The sequence below is a fragment of the Acipenser ruthenus genome, chromosome 37 (genome assembly GCF_902713425.1).
Source record: "Acipenser ruthenus chromosome 37, fAciRut3.2 maternal haplotype, whole genome shotgun sequence".
Classification (NCBI taxonomy): domain Eukaryota; kingdom Metazoa; phylum Chordata; class Actinopteri; order Acipenseriformes; family Acipenseridae; genus Acipenser; species Acipenser ruthenus.
The window spans coordinates 8,660,619-8,675,378 of NC_081225.1; the positions used below are offsets into that span (position 1 = coordinate 8,660,619).

Here is a 14,760-nt window from a genome sequence, read left to right on the forward strand (position 1 = left end):
TAAAACGTCGTTTATATGAACGCGACACTAGGAAGAAAAAGCAAATATATTTAACATGCGTATCTTTGAAATAAAAGCAACTGTCCACCGCCTGTATTCTAGAATAGTTTAGTACTTGTATGTATTTTTTAATGCTATCTTGCATTGTTAATAATAGGATATTTATTATTTATAATGCATGCCATTATAAATACATGGGACTGAGGTGCTGGGGATGATAATAAATGAAAAAAAAAAACCACACCAGACTCCCTGTCTTCCTGTATGTAAAAGGGGCGCTGGTCACATGATGAACCCCGGATAATAATAAATCAGTAATCTGTTTAAAATCCCCATCAGCCAGCTCTATATTCCACCACCAGTGAAGGGGTTGCCAAAGCAACCGGTGCTTGGATGCTCCTGAAAGCAGGCTCCTATTGGAAATGCAACGCGCGACTGTCTGACGAGACGCCGGAACAACAAGGTAGCTGCATGCTTTTCATATACTGCAATACGAATGGCATTCGAATAAAAACTCAAATTTAAAAAAAAAAAAATGTATCGCGCAAATCCTGCAACCAATATAAGCTTGATTTTTAAGTTACAGTACATATTTATCCCGTGGCCGTGCTTGGAGGTGAATTTAGGTCATTGCTTATTTTCGTGGAAATCTTTTTAGACTTACATATTGTATTTCTATAGACCTTTAATTAAAAGGTGCAATAATTATATAGTGTGTGTTTGTTAAATGAATGATTAAAAGATAGCGATATATTGAATTTAAAACCTGCCTTGTATGGGCTGTGTAATTCTTGGGCTATGAACTGGGACATAACCTTGTTTCATGGGCGGTTAGAATACGCGTTCAAGTGCACATCTCTAGTCTAGGACAGCAACATATTGCAATGTCATGTTTTCACAGTACCCCTTGTTACTGAGAATGGATTGAGCCAGTTGCGAGGGAGGCAACGACCGAGAGAAGTGCACATTGCCGCTATCAAAATAGAGCAGACCCGATTCTTCTGGTATAGTCAACCCTGATAGCTGCCGGATGAAACACGCATATTGCCCCTGTTGTAACGGAATGGAAAGGGGTGTTTGGCGTGCGTGAAAACGCAAAAGAAAAAAAAAAAAGCCCTGCCGTGGGATTTAAAAACAAAAGGGATTCGCTATTTTGCTGGATTTTTGAGATTTAAAATAGAATTGTTGCGTTTTTCAGAGGGCAGTCTGCTGCAAAGGTAAGAGACCTAAATACAACCATAATAATGTCATAAGACAATAATTCTGGATTGTATTTATGCCTGACCTAATAATATGCTGTATTTATTTATTTATTTTATTTCAAGGGTATGTATCTGCTTCATCTGTATCCCCGCGGTTGTGTTATTTGTTACAACGTTTTAAGTGAATGTATGCGTGCGTTCATGGGAATAACGTGTTTGTTTTGTTGTTGGCAGTTGTCAGTATCTACTTAATGATTTTTTGTTTAGTATTTTTATAAATCGATAGTTCATTCGGTTTTATTTTGGTCCTCCATAATTGATGTTTTACATAACTGAAATATGTTGGCAACGGGACGGTCCCTCCCTATGCCTCTATCTGCTAGGACATGTAAACAGGGAATTTGAGATGCACCGCCGGGACAGACTGACAAGGCAATGGAACTAACACATTAACACAACAAGGCTGTGGGGATTCACGTACCATAGATCTGAAACGGCACGGGTTTTTCCACCGTTAAAATCTAGATTTTTATTGTTAGATTTTAAATAACTGACTTGACTTTTTTCTGGCTGTTTGTTTTAAACCTATTAGAATCCCAGTTGGATTTTATAAACATGTTTTTTTTTTTTTTTTTTTACAGTGAAAGTTAAGCGATGCACATAATACACTGTTGATATCTGCTCGCCACACCTTTCCCAAGTTTCCCATTTTTGGACAACTTCCATTAGCTGGAAACTTATTAAGATCAGTTCACATCACAACACTTACACATTTAAATAAATCATATATATATATATATATTTGACTTCTTGTTGCTGTTTCACCAATACCAACTTATCCCTTAAAACCAAAAAGTTTTTAAATATCTTTAGCCCTGTATTTTGTATATATCCTTACCGCTCCACATGATGTCTAGCCTTAAGCAGTGTCCCCTGGAAGCCCAAGGTGTGGCCCCTTCAATATTCATCATTGTATTTATCTTGCTCTTAATTGTATTATTACTTGCACTGTGATTCTTGAAATGTATTTGTTTACGACTGTAAGTCGCCCTGGATGAGGGCGTCTGCTAAGAAATAAATAATAATAATAATAATAATAATAATAATAATAATAATAATAATAATAATATCCAGGTAAACTGAACAGTATTATATTATATTTAGTTTCCAAAGTACGATTCCAAAAAAAATTAATATACTATAGTGTTATGTAGATCCGACCGTTACTTTTGTAATAGGAAAGTGTGAAACACTGTGTCAATTTACATGTTTAGGGAGCTGATTTTACAACAAGCTTGTGATACCCAACAGTGTTATAATTGTAACCTATTGCTGTCTTTTGGGATATGACTGGACTCTTAAAGTCCAGGCGTATTCTCAAATGTCATCAGTTTTTACCTTGCAAGCCCGTGCAAAATGTTACTCACATGTATGGAAAAACACATATTCTTTTGGTTTGCTTCCCTGAGTTGCAGGTTACATGTATAACCTCCTGCTGCTGCAGGTAGCCGATAGAGCAAACCTATTGAGTTCACAGAGCGACTGGGTGAAGAGAAAGCAGGTAGTGTGGCAGCTAGTGAGCCTGCAGCTGAAACTAGAGGATTTAAACAAACTGGAAATCCAACAAGGCCTGCTTACTGATGATGGAGTGTACAGAAATGTTAACTAGGGCAGAATGTCGTACAGGGGTCCTGAAGTCAAACTGCAGCTTTAAAAGAGTAGACTACTGAAAAGAAGACTGCCACTGGTCTTTATGTTGCATTTAAAGGCTAACATGATTATAAACTTTACAGGCGCATATTAAAACTGAACTGGCAGGTTTTGGAGCAGTGTGAGTAACTCATCCTTGTACTTACATAGCTATTTAGCATCAGGAAGAGGCCCTCAGTACTGCTGAGTGTTCCTCAACTTCCACCTACACTAATCACACTGTTTAGCAGCAAGCCCTCGTTCCCCTGAAAAATTGAACATTTGTGGGATTGAATGCATTAGCTTTTGACCTTTGTTAGATCATCAAAATCCATAAAGCTGTACTTGGTTTCTATATAATGCACACATCATTGTGTGCTTGTAGACTTTATTTATGTATAGTATAAGAAGCTGTTTCTTAAGGATCCACGAGCGGCTCACCTATAATGGTGTGCAGAGTCATACAGTCAGAGCAGCGCAGGTTCGAGTCCTGGTGTTGTGCCAGTCCCTGCTAGGGATTCCACAGGGAGCGCCGAATTGGCTCTGCTGCTCCTGTGCCTACTGGTCAACCACCCAGCGAGCTCACCTGCAGGACTGGCCTTTGTCCTCAGGGGCTGGTAGCTTGCCGATATCGTCTGTGATGCTCCTGGGCCAATCTTTAGCTCTCCTGAGTTGTTACCTCAAAAGGTAAGGCCTTTCAGCACAAGGCGTTGTGTAGCTCCATGGAAGCAGCCACTACTATTCCAGTAAAAGTTTTTTTTTTTTTTTAATTGCTAATGCAGTTCTGCCAAAGCCAAGAGATTCGCTCAGTCTAGAGCTTTTAAAAGGAGTCTCTGGTACAGGCTGCACTGAGGATCTTCACAGTTTCACTTATTCCAGTTCAGTGGTTTAAATACATTTCTGGATGATGTGGGGGAAAGAAATCCATCATAAATGGACAGATTTGTGAACTGACCTTTTATTAAATAACTGTAAATGCAAAAAACAAGATAAAATTGGCGAGGTAAAAAAAATTACATTTTTGAAGAGCTGTCTTTCATTTTTTTAGTGTGCATGAAATAAGTAAAATAGCATGGAGATGTTACACTTCATACAAGAGAGACTGTTTCAAGTTACAACGCATCGCTAAGCAGGAAAGTAATTCTCTGAATTTGGCTGTTAATTTGACTTTCTTTCGCCTGCATTGTGCTTGTTATATAAACAGAATATTCCATGACAGTTCATGGAGTGCAGTGGTTATTCCACTCCTTGGGATTGCTGTAAACATCCATTCTGGCACATGGAATAACAACATTGCTCATATTTTCTATGTATCCTATGCAAGAAGTCTGTTCAAAATCTGCATGGCTATATTTTTGTATTGTCAGAGTTGAATACTATAACAATAGTTTTTTTTTTTAGCCTTCTGTGTGCTCTGTCAATGCAACCTGCTGTGACAATGAAACAAGTTCACCCTTCCCTATACTTATTTCTGGACTTGAAAGACAGCGTACAATGTTGGCACAGAGTCAGATTGAAATATACCAAATTGCTTGTCTCAGACTAATTTAATTAAGTGCTACCTCGTTTACAAAAACTTCTTTCTTTCTTTCTTTCTTTCTTTCTTTCTTTCTTTCTTTCTTTCTTTCTTTCTTTCTTTCTTTCTGTTATCAGGCATAGTTCATAGTAACACCTGGCTTGGGTTAACACATTAAGTGCCATTCTCCTCATTTGATTACAGGCTACTTTGTAATTTTGTGGAGCCTTTTTTAACTGGCATCTACTTGTTATTTAAATCTTCTCTTTAACTAGATTGTTATGATAACTTACTCTAATTTTGTCGAAATGTAATGTATGAAATTACATAAATACAGCTTGTGTTCTGATTTTTTTTCAGTGAAAAATGTATTTGGTACTCAGTGGGTTAAACTTCTATTCAAACTGTTTTAGTTCTAAATTAATGAACTGGCTTAACTGTGTTTGAAGACTGCATTAAATACTTTTACTGTGTAGTATGTGTAAATAGGACACATAAAGGGACCATAGGTAGTTAAACAAATAAAAAGATTTAAGCAAATCACAAGTACAACTGGCCAGCAAAGTAAGTCTTCTTTTCAGTTAAGTGCTTGTCTGGAAGATTACTAGCTGATTTGAAGGACCTTTTTAATTAAAACCAGACTGACACCAAATGAAAGCACACACATGTTATGCAGCAGAGTAGGTGATGTGATAAAGAACGTGGGTTGTAGGTAATGAGCATGCATCTTGGTTTACAGTGTTATAATATATGAAAAAAAAGTATAAATAATGTTTGTATTAACCATTTGATTATTTAACTATAGGGACCCAAGCTCCCTCTACCATGCTTTGTACTGTAATACTCAGAGTGAAATATTCAGAATAAAAGTTCAGCAGTGGGAGGTTATAAATGACATATTTAAAAGGAGTATCAATTAAAAAAATACTGGGTTTTTTTTACATTGAAAATATTTTATATATATATATATATATATATATATATATATATATATATATATATATATATATATATATATACAGTATACAGCTCTGGCCAAAAGTTTTGCATCACCTAGAAATTTAGGATTGAGACATAATAAAAAAGTAACTATATGAACATAATTTAGATCTTTTATTTAACATCATATAATGAAAGAAACTACAAAATGATATCGCAAAAGTCTACCGGAAGCCATAATGGTAGTGCAGTTCGAAATGTCACATTTTTCAATTTGTCTGTTTTTCTGTTAAGTATATGGAAAACTACAAAGCGGTATGTAATTCAATATGTCAACGTACCATTATTCAGCAGGTTTCATTCGACTTTATGGAGCAAAAATGAGTTAATTCTATAGGGTAAATTTTTTTGGCCACAGTTGTATATTCAACATGGGCCTAATAAGCTCCTTCTTGAATATCTGAACAGAGCAAACTGTTCTTGCTTCCGTGTCACTTCAATATGTGCTGCAGGTTGTGACAAGATAGAAGTCAGGTCAGATACTGCAGAAAGAGCAACACAGATTCTGCCCTCTAACCTCTGCAATACCTCACTTCCTGTGTGGCCACCTATTCATAGGGCTTTACCATTTAAAGACTAGCCAGCATTTCTACAATAGTACGGGGCATATTTTCAAACCACCTATAAAACTAGACCATTGGATTTAACTACAACACATGGAGTCACTAAATATGCAGCATAATCTATGGCATTGTCTTTAAAATATCCTTAAATTAAAGTATACAATGCTTAGAAAGAAACAAAACATCTCCAACACAAAGAAAGGGTCATGGGTTATGTTGCATGTGCCTATGTGAAAGTGGTTTTTGAGACCTACTGCTTTAAATGCCTGTTTAAGATTCAATAAAGTCCCAAATGGGAAGAACTAATGTGCATGCTTTTAAAAAAAATGGATTTTTAAAGCCCAGAGGCAGCGGTATAATGGAATAATGTCGTCTCCAATGTGCCTGTGATCATTCTGAAAGTGTGATGCTGCTGTAGGGAAGGAGATTTTTTTTTGGCTGGTTTTTCAAAACAGAAGAATAGTGCAACGTTATAAATATATTCTAGAAAAGATCTGTTACCTTTGTCAGTATTTGTACTAGCGTTGAGTCTGAAAAGATCCCCCCAAAAAATTGGCAAGAAACCTATACTGTATTGATTTCGTGCTTACATTGACATATGAGATTACCTGTTAAGGTTTTGTCAGGTTATCTTATCCTGTGTACGCCGCAGTTCTTGATTAATAATAAGTCAATACTTTCTGTGTTGGGTGCTCTCATTATAAGAGACATTATTTCATAATAGGTTTTGCTTTGCAGTCCACTCACCCAAACAGCACAAGATGACATCTCTGTTACAGTAAGACGCCCTTAGTTTGATGCCTTAATAAATACAATAAATCTGCAGATATAAACAGTACAATCTGATTCTAATGCTGTCAAGAAGTAATTGTTTTTTCAGCCTGTTAAAAATGATCAGGTTAAAGGTCAGAGTTTATAATGCATAATCCCTTGTAATGTTTATAGCAGTTGTGCTTGCTGAAAATTAGTATCCCTGTCCAGGCACCTACATGCTCTGATTTTAAAGACCTAACACTAATCAAAAACCCTGACCCTGGCCTTAACCCTAACCTTACTTATGCATTCCAATCAACTAACAGTGCACCTGCCTTCTTTGGACCTGAATCAGTAGCAAAACAGAAAAGTGTTCTGTATATGAGTGAAGGACACAATTGGAAATGTGACAATTCCTCAATGATTCTACCAGTTAGGGGTGGCGATCAGCAGCAAAGCGTGTTCTCCTGAACAGCTCATAGTGGCATCAGCCTAATGCAAGAAATATCAGTGATTTGTGCAGTCTTGGAGAAGGAAGCACCTGCCAACCAATCACCTACAATGAGGTTAACTGATAAAGGCCCAATCCACAGCTTTTGTGTACTTGATTTGTGATTGTCTTTTTAAGGACAGTCACCTCCAAGTCTATAAGCCCAAAGTTTGTCATGCAAGTAAAAGCCTGGTTGCACAAATCTCAACTCCTGTAAGTCATTTGACCTCATCATTGTTTTCTGGGGTCAAACCATGTTACTGTCTGGAATCTCGTCAGTAGGAAGCAGCTGGATGGTTAATGACGGGAAGGAAGGCGTTGAGAGGATGGCGGTAATTTCACTGTCCTGGCGAAATGACCAAGGATGTGCAACACTACCCGAAAGCATGCCTTACAAACAGATATTTCTTTAACCTAGTGTAGTACCAGATAACAGGTCTCAAAATGGAAACACATGGTAACAAACATGTTTCTTTTAAATTCACTTGAAACCTTCTCCGAGAATGACATGACGGGAGAGATATGGAATTATTTTGCTAGTTACAAGCACTTTAAGAAAAGGTGACAGCAATAAGACACGACACTGCAAGATGCTTTTCATGTACACTGCAGCTGATCACTGAAACAGCGTGTGTTCTCAGTACATATCTTGATTACTCAGAGATCCTGCAGCGAATAACAGTGAACAGCAGAGTTATTAACACGGCTAGTGCTTGTCCTTATCTGAAAGTGCAGCCTTCCAACATGGCTCTCTGCTTCTGAGCTCCTTGGGGAGAAGTCAGCCTGCCAAGGTGATGTATTTGCAAAAGGAAGCAGGGGACCAATGAGACATGCGTTGCCATGACGAAGGCAGCTGCTGGCTGTGGGCGTTGGCCTGCCTTGTTTTCCTCAGATAAGGCTTTTCTGTTAGGGTGGGGGAGTGAGCGAGGCTGACTGTTCCAGTGTAGGATTTTGTCTTAATTTGAAAAGGTCGGTTCCATGGAAACCAATGTGTATTGTACAATAAACCCTACATTTTTCCACTAGCTAATTCCATTTATTTTATTTTTTTTACTGGATTAAGAAGTGGTTTTTAAGCTCTGAGTCAGGCACTTTGACAGAAATGTTATCTTGTTAGTCTGGCTGGCAAGAGTGCTGGAGCTTTCGTTTTTGGTTTGTGAATTTTTGAAAGGGTTTAGGCTGTGACTTCAGTCTGGCAGGGTGCAGGACAGGTTCAAATAAACACCTCTGCCCTGTGCCCCACCCCGCCCTGGTAATCAGATGTGATTCTCTTGAACAAAAAAGACCAAACTCAGCTAACGCATAACAGGGCAGAAACAAAACTTAAAACGTACTCTTTAACCCCTCTAAGAACTCAGTATGACACTTGCAATATTTTATATTTACGCTGGGATAAGACACATTAGGGATTGCGAGCGCAGTGTCTGGGTCTGTGAATAATCAGGTGGGCCTGATTCAAATGAGTAATTCAAATCCTTTTCTCTTACCCCTCGACAGCAGCAACATTACTGGAGCTACACTGTACTAACCGTTATTTAATACACGTTTGAACATAAGAACATAAGAAGAACATAAGAAAGTTTACAAATGAGAGGAGGCCTTCAGCCCATCTTGCTCGTTTGTTTGTTAGCAGCTTATTGATCCCAGAATCTCATCAAGCAGCTTCTTGAAGGATCCCAGGGTGTCGGCTTCAACAACATTACTGGGGAGTTGGTTCCAGACACTCACAATTCTCTGTGTAAAAAAAGTGCCTCCCATTTTCTGTTCTGAATGCCCCTTTATCTAATCTCCATTTGTGACCCGTGGTCCTTGTTTCTTTTTTCAGATCAAAAAAGTCCCCTGGGTCGACATTTTTGGATTTTGAATGTTTGAATCAGAATTTGTGTTTGCAACACAATGTAATTATTAGCTAAAAGCTGTTGAAAAAAATGTATGGGGTGCCACCTCCATAATCACAGAATTATGTGCTGTGTATATCCATTAGTAAATGTTAACGAGCGCATTTTGAAGTGTATAGGTGATGCTGTTGTTTATTGTTTATTTAGCAGACGTCTGTATCCAAGGCCTCTTACAGAGACTACTGTGTTTTGCATTCATTTTTAATGAGGGATAAACGCTATGTGATAGATTTGAAATATCTTACATCTGCTTGAGGTGTGGACCCCCTGTCCAGATATGTGTCAATTTAACGAACAGTTCTGTCTGTATTCTGAAGCAGCAAATAGAGGGCGTATCATGTGAGGCAACAGCACTCTGTCAATGGATAACATGGGAGGCTTGTGTACTTGCAAAGAGAAGATCATTTTCAAGAGAGATATTCTACTTATAGAATAAAAACCTCATTTATAAACAGATATGTTTAAACTGCAGCGCCCCACAAATCAATTTTACACTCCCAATAGAATTCCTTGTTGTATGTTTGCTGCTTTCTTAGTTTTTTCCATACTCGCGCTGTTGCAAAACGTGAGCATGGAATTGTAAACACTTTCTCTTTCAGCTAAGCATCTCAGCTGAAAACTGAACATTGCAGTTTAGTCCCCTGCAGTTCCCGTGTAATTGCTTTGGCTTGCCAGATACTAATGCAGTGTTAATTATCCCTTCAGAAGTTCAAAAGCACCAAGTGAAGATACTTCAAGTCTTTTTGTAATAATATTTTACATGTGTTACAATCTCTTGTAATTATTTGGCTTTATTGAATATATATTATTGATCGCCATGGCTTTTATTTTGAAAGCCTTAATTAAACAATTATTGATTGATTAGTTGCCCGGGTGCCCTACTTGGAGTCTCACGTCGCTACCCATTATCAGAGGCTTTCTTTGCAAGTGACTGAAGCTCTTCTTATTGTATTTGCTGCATTGATTTTTGTGGATTATTACCTGTCCGATAATCAATTAAGAAGTTGGATGCTGATTAAGACGGTATTATTAGGTGTCTGCAGCAAAAGAACAAAGGCACGCTAAACCAGTGTTCAATGGCCTTTATTTATTAAAAACCTTTGTTGATACATTTTTCCAGTTGTATTGTTAAGCACGCTGTCCAAGACACAGTACACTGATGGAAATGAATTTTTACTGATTATATATAATCTGGGATTGGGCTGCCTTATTAAATGTAGGGCATGCCGGCTGTAATTCAAGAAAGGGTTAATTTTGTGCGTTGATGGAGATGGTAATGAATGATCTGCTGCTTGGACAGAAGTTCAGAAACTGTCTCCTTGAGCCTAAATTGCATCTCATTTTCACTTGACTCGGGGTAAAGTGAAAAGCTGCTTGTTTGAAAGAGAAGTCAGCAAAACGCTGACAATTGACGTGGAGAAACATCGGGCACAAACAAAACAAAAAAACAAAACTCCCACTGCCAATGAATCTTTGTTATTTGCAGCTACAGGAAAAACACAAAAGCCAGCTCAACACAGGCGCTGATAAATCCTGCCTGGTTGTTTGGAAGCGTTTTTAAAAAGACAGCCGGCTCGGAGAGCATTCACGAGGCACAGGAGCCACCGCAGGCATGGTGGTCTGTGAGTTATTTCAAAGAAAAATAACATTGCACAAAAACAGGTCCTTTGCTTGGAGGTATTGTGTTTTTAAATCACCCTCTATTTCATGTCGTTATTTGCAATCTGCAAATACAATAACATTTTTATACCTCAGCTGAACGTGTGTAGAAGGCAACTGAAGAGCAAACCGAAGGTAAAGAAAACTCTACACTGAACGGATGAAGGGTCCTTTGTGGTCCTGACAAGCTGGCGTGTTTTATAGACTTACTCAACTCATCCTATTAAACGGTACGCTTTACCTATTAAAAGTGTGCTTTACATCTCCTATGAGGACCAGCACGGCTTCTGAAATCTGGGAATAAGAAGTACAGTAAATCGCCCCTCTCCCCTCCACTAAAACTGACTACATTATTTGTAACTGTAACTAGTTATTTTTTTTCAAAGCAATAAGTAACTTGCTGCGATTTTCTTAATGTAACTTAAATAACTTAATGGATTACTTTTTAAAACAACCTTTCCCAAATGTAGTTTTAGCTGGAGGGACTTTGATCCCTGATTGGCCTCTATGATGAATAAGCCATGTTCTTTTATCAACTTTTAACTGGCAGGAATAGGAGACGTTATAAACATTACCTTCCTACACAGTTATCACTGAGGACAACAAAGTTGTCAACGTGTCATTTTTGTGTTACAATCTTTCTCAAATACACTAAAACCTCAGTAAAAAGGCTTTTTTTTTAGAGTGCTGATTACCTCCGAATGACAGCAATTTAAAGTCACCTTCACCCCTTTATTCAGTATTAGGGTCACCATCTGTTGCCCCAAACTTATCAAGCCTTTTAAATTCCCTTTCTAATATGCTGTAAACTACTGACCCTTTCTGTGTTAAAACCTCTGAAACTAGGATGCAACTCATTTGCCCATTTCAGTGAGAGTTTTATTTTTTTTTTAAAAGGAGACATTCTACAGAGGATCTGCTAACTGTAGCTGTGTAATTAATCTCAGCAATGAAACAATGTTCAAAACACAAAACGGATATCTGAGTAATTCAACGAACGTGTCTGCGTTTGCAAGCTGGGGTTGGATTTCGAGCCAGTTGTCGCAAGCTGTCAGTGTTTGGATAAATAACAGGCAGGAGAAATTCCAAGAGATGACATCTTCATCTTCCCTGTCTCCGGTAATAGACTGAGAGAAAATGTTTGTCAATAGTACTGATAAGACAGGGCTCTGTATTTGCAATCAGTATTTAATGGGCTGGTACTTGTATAGCCCTCTTTTTAAATGTGCGGGCTCGGAAGCTGAATTGTTTAAAGCTAATACAAGTGCAGTAGCCCTTGACCTCCTTCATCCTGAGAGCTATACAATACCACAATACAGGAGCTGTTTTAAATCCTGTACAGCATTTAGAGGGTTCTTATTGTTCTTCTGTTCCATTGGAAAGTAGACTATTCCAAACAGCGGCCCCTTCTGATGCTTCGGCCATTATAAGTTATAAGTTATTTAAAGAATGTTTCGATTTAAATACAGTTTTATATTCACAAACCTGTTTATAGGCTTTATTCAACATTCTTTAAGTGACCCCTGAGTTAAAGCATTGGGAATTTGACCTTCTAGTCTTAAAGGAGGTACAATGTAGGTCTTAAAGAGTAAGTAGCGAGGTTCCGAAAAATATAGCATTATATGTCCCCACGTATTGCTACAACTGTTTAAATAACGTACCTGTAATTATTTGTTTTTTAATTGTTAACCTCCTGTGATAGAGTCCTGGCAAACTTGCCTCAGGTAGCCGAGGAGAACACAGACGAGACTGAGATAGAGATTGACGTTGATATGCCGACACAGGCGCACGGGATTTAATCAATAAACATAAACAAAAAGTAAACAATAATGTCATGTGACGCTACCAGCGATGGTAGCGCACAGAGGATGATACATGACTGTAGAAACACTCAAAAATAAAAACACAATACAACAAACTATAAATCAAAGGTGCCGTGAAAATGGCAGGCCTTGCAGCAGCCCCGATCACAGTGATCTCTATGTTTTTATAATAACGCTCTGCCGAGACACGCCCACCTGCCTGCTGGAACAGCTCATTGCTTTCAGCTGCTGCTCCACACAGACAGGTAATCGTCCACGGCAGAGCGCCACAGCAGTTAAACAATTAATTAAATCAATTTACAACAAATAATGCAAAAATATACAATAAAACTACATATTTCCCCATGTGTAGGGCTTCCGCCCTGCCACATATCCTCCCACTCAGAATGGAACCCGTAGGGGTCCATTCGACAATTTTTATATATATATATTTTTTTTAAAACACACAAATCACAAGGGTGGGTGGGAGGGAACACTGGAGCCAGCAACAACAATCAACACACGCCAGGCTCCAATGTTAGCTTCCACTCAAGCATCAAATCCATCAGCGTCACTAATTATATTTCTAAACATTATCATTAAATCACAACTATTAATTATCAAAATGATTACATTTACCCCCACCGTCACCATTATTTTCTCTCTCTGGGCTTTTAATCCCGGGGTGCCCGTCTAACCCCATGGTGACCCCCTAAACCCCGTGTCCCTTCTCGGGGCTCCTCTGCAGAGGGCAGCCCCTGCGGCGGTCAAGTCTTTCAAACTCTGCTTGCTGGTGAAATCACAGCACGGGAGTGATGGCTCCGGCAGCTACGGCTGGACCAAAGGCAGCAACACTCCTGCGTGCGTGTTAGTCCCATGACGTCAGAGAACGTGAGTGACGGCTTCAGCAGCAACGGCTGGACTGAAGGCAGAAACTCCTCAAGTGGTTGGCCCGCCTCCTCAGGCTCTGGGGGCCGGAGCTCCTCCTCTCTCTTCCGACGCTCGGTAGGACGCACCTCCCTCATTGGACCGGGCTCCTGCCGCTCGGGCATTCGGGCTGGACACTCCTCCCTCCCAGTCCTTCGGACACGAAGCTCCACCCTCTCTGACGCTCGGGTTGAAGCTGGTGGTCGTTGGCTTGCTCCTGCTCCCCCCCAAAAAAATTCAGTCAATGTCTCAATGTCTCTCTGTCGCGGGTCGATTTTCCATTGCGCAGGATACAGCAATCCCACTTCTGACACCAAATTGTGATAGAGTCCTGGCAAACTTGCCTCAGGTAGCCGAGGAGAACACAGACGAGACTGAGATAGAGATTGACGTTGATACGCCGACACAGGCGCGCGGGATTTAATCAATAAACATAAACAAAAAGTAAACAATAATGTCATGTGACGCTACCAGCGATGGTAGCGCACAGAGGACGATACACGACTGTACAAACACTCAAAAATAAAAACACAATACAACAAACTATAAATCAAAGGTGCCGTGAAAATGGCAGGCCTTGCAGCAGCCCCGATCACAGTGATCTCTATGTTTTTATACTGACGCTCTGCCGAGACACGCCCACCTGCCTGCTGGAACAGCTCATTGCTTTCAGCTGCTGCTCCACACAGACAGGTAATCGTCCACGGCGGAGCGCAACATCAATTAAACAGTTAATTAAATCAATTTACAACAAATAATGCAAAAATATACAATAAAACTACATATTTCCCCATGTGTAGGGCTTCCGCCCTGCCACACCTCCTCACAAATTTGGACACTTATAACTTTAAAATCTGTTTCAAAGCTCTTTTCAAAATGTCCGCTCTAGTGCACTGATGTTTGAGATCTGTCCTCTAATTCACTGCAGGAAGAGCGATTTAAAAAAAAAAAAAAAAATAAAATTAAGTGCTCTGGCTTTTCTGTTCCGTACCACATCATGGATCGTTTTTTTGCTGTGTTACCTGTTTGACAATGTGGGCAATAATCCTGACACTACCAGTGCACGAGAGCGGACATTTTGAAAAGAGCTTTGAAACAGACTTTAAAGTTATAAGTGTAAAAAGTTGTCAGGATGTTAACAATGAAAAGAAAAATGACAGGTCTGTTATTTAAACAGTTGTAGCAACACGTGGGGACGGGTCACGGTGTATTTTTCGGAACCCTGTTACTTACTCTTTAACAATGTATCCGGAAATTATAGC

General features: G+C 39.1%; 1 protein-coding gene across 1 annotated transcript in view; it reads left to right on the forward strand.

Moving 5' to 3' along the window:
- Positions 1 to 901: 901 nt before the first annotated feature.
- Positions 902 to 14,760, forward strand: part of LOC117397930 (dematin) — a 30,198-nt gene continuing 16,339 nt past the window's right edge. Inside the window, exon 1 of the mRNA XM_059008554.1 lies at positions 902 to 1,217. The gene's annotated coding sequence lies outside the window, so the exon portion shown is untranslated. The remainder of the gene's footprint in view (positions 1,218 to 14,760) is intronic.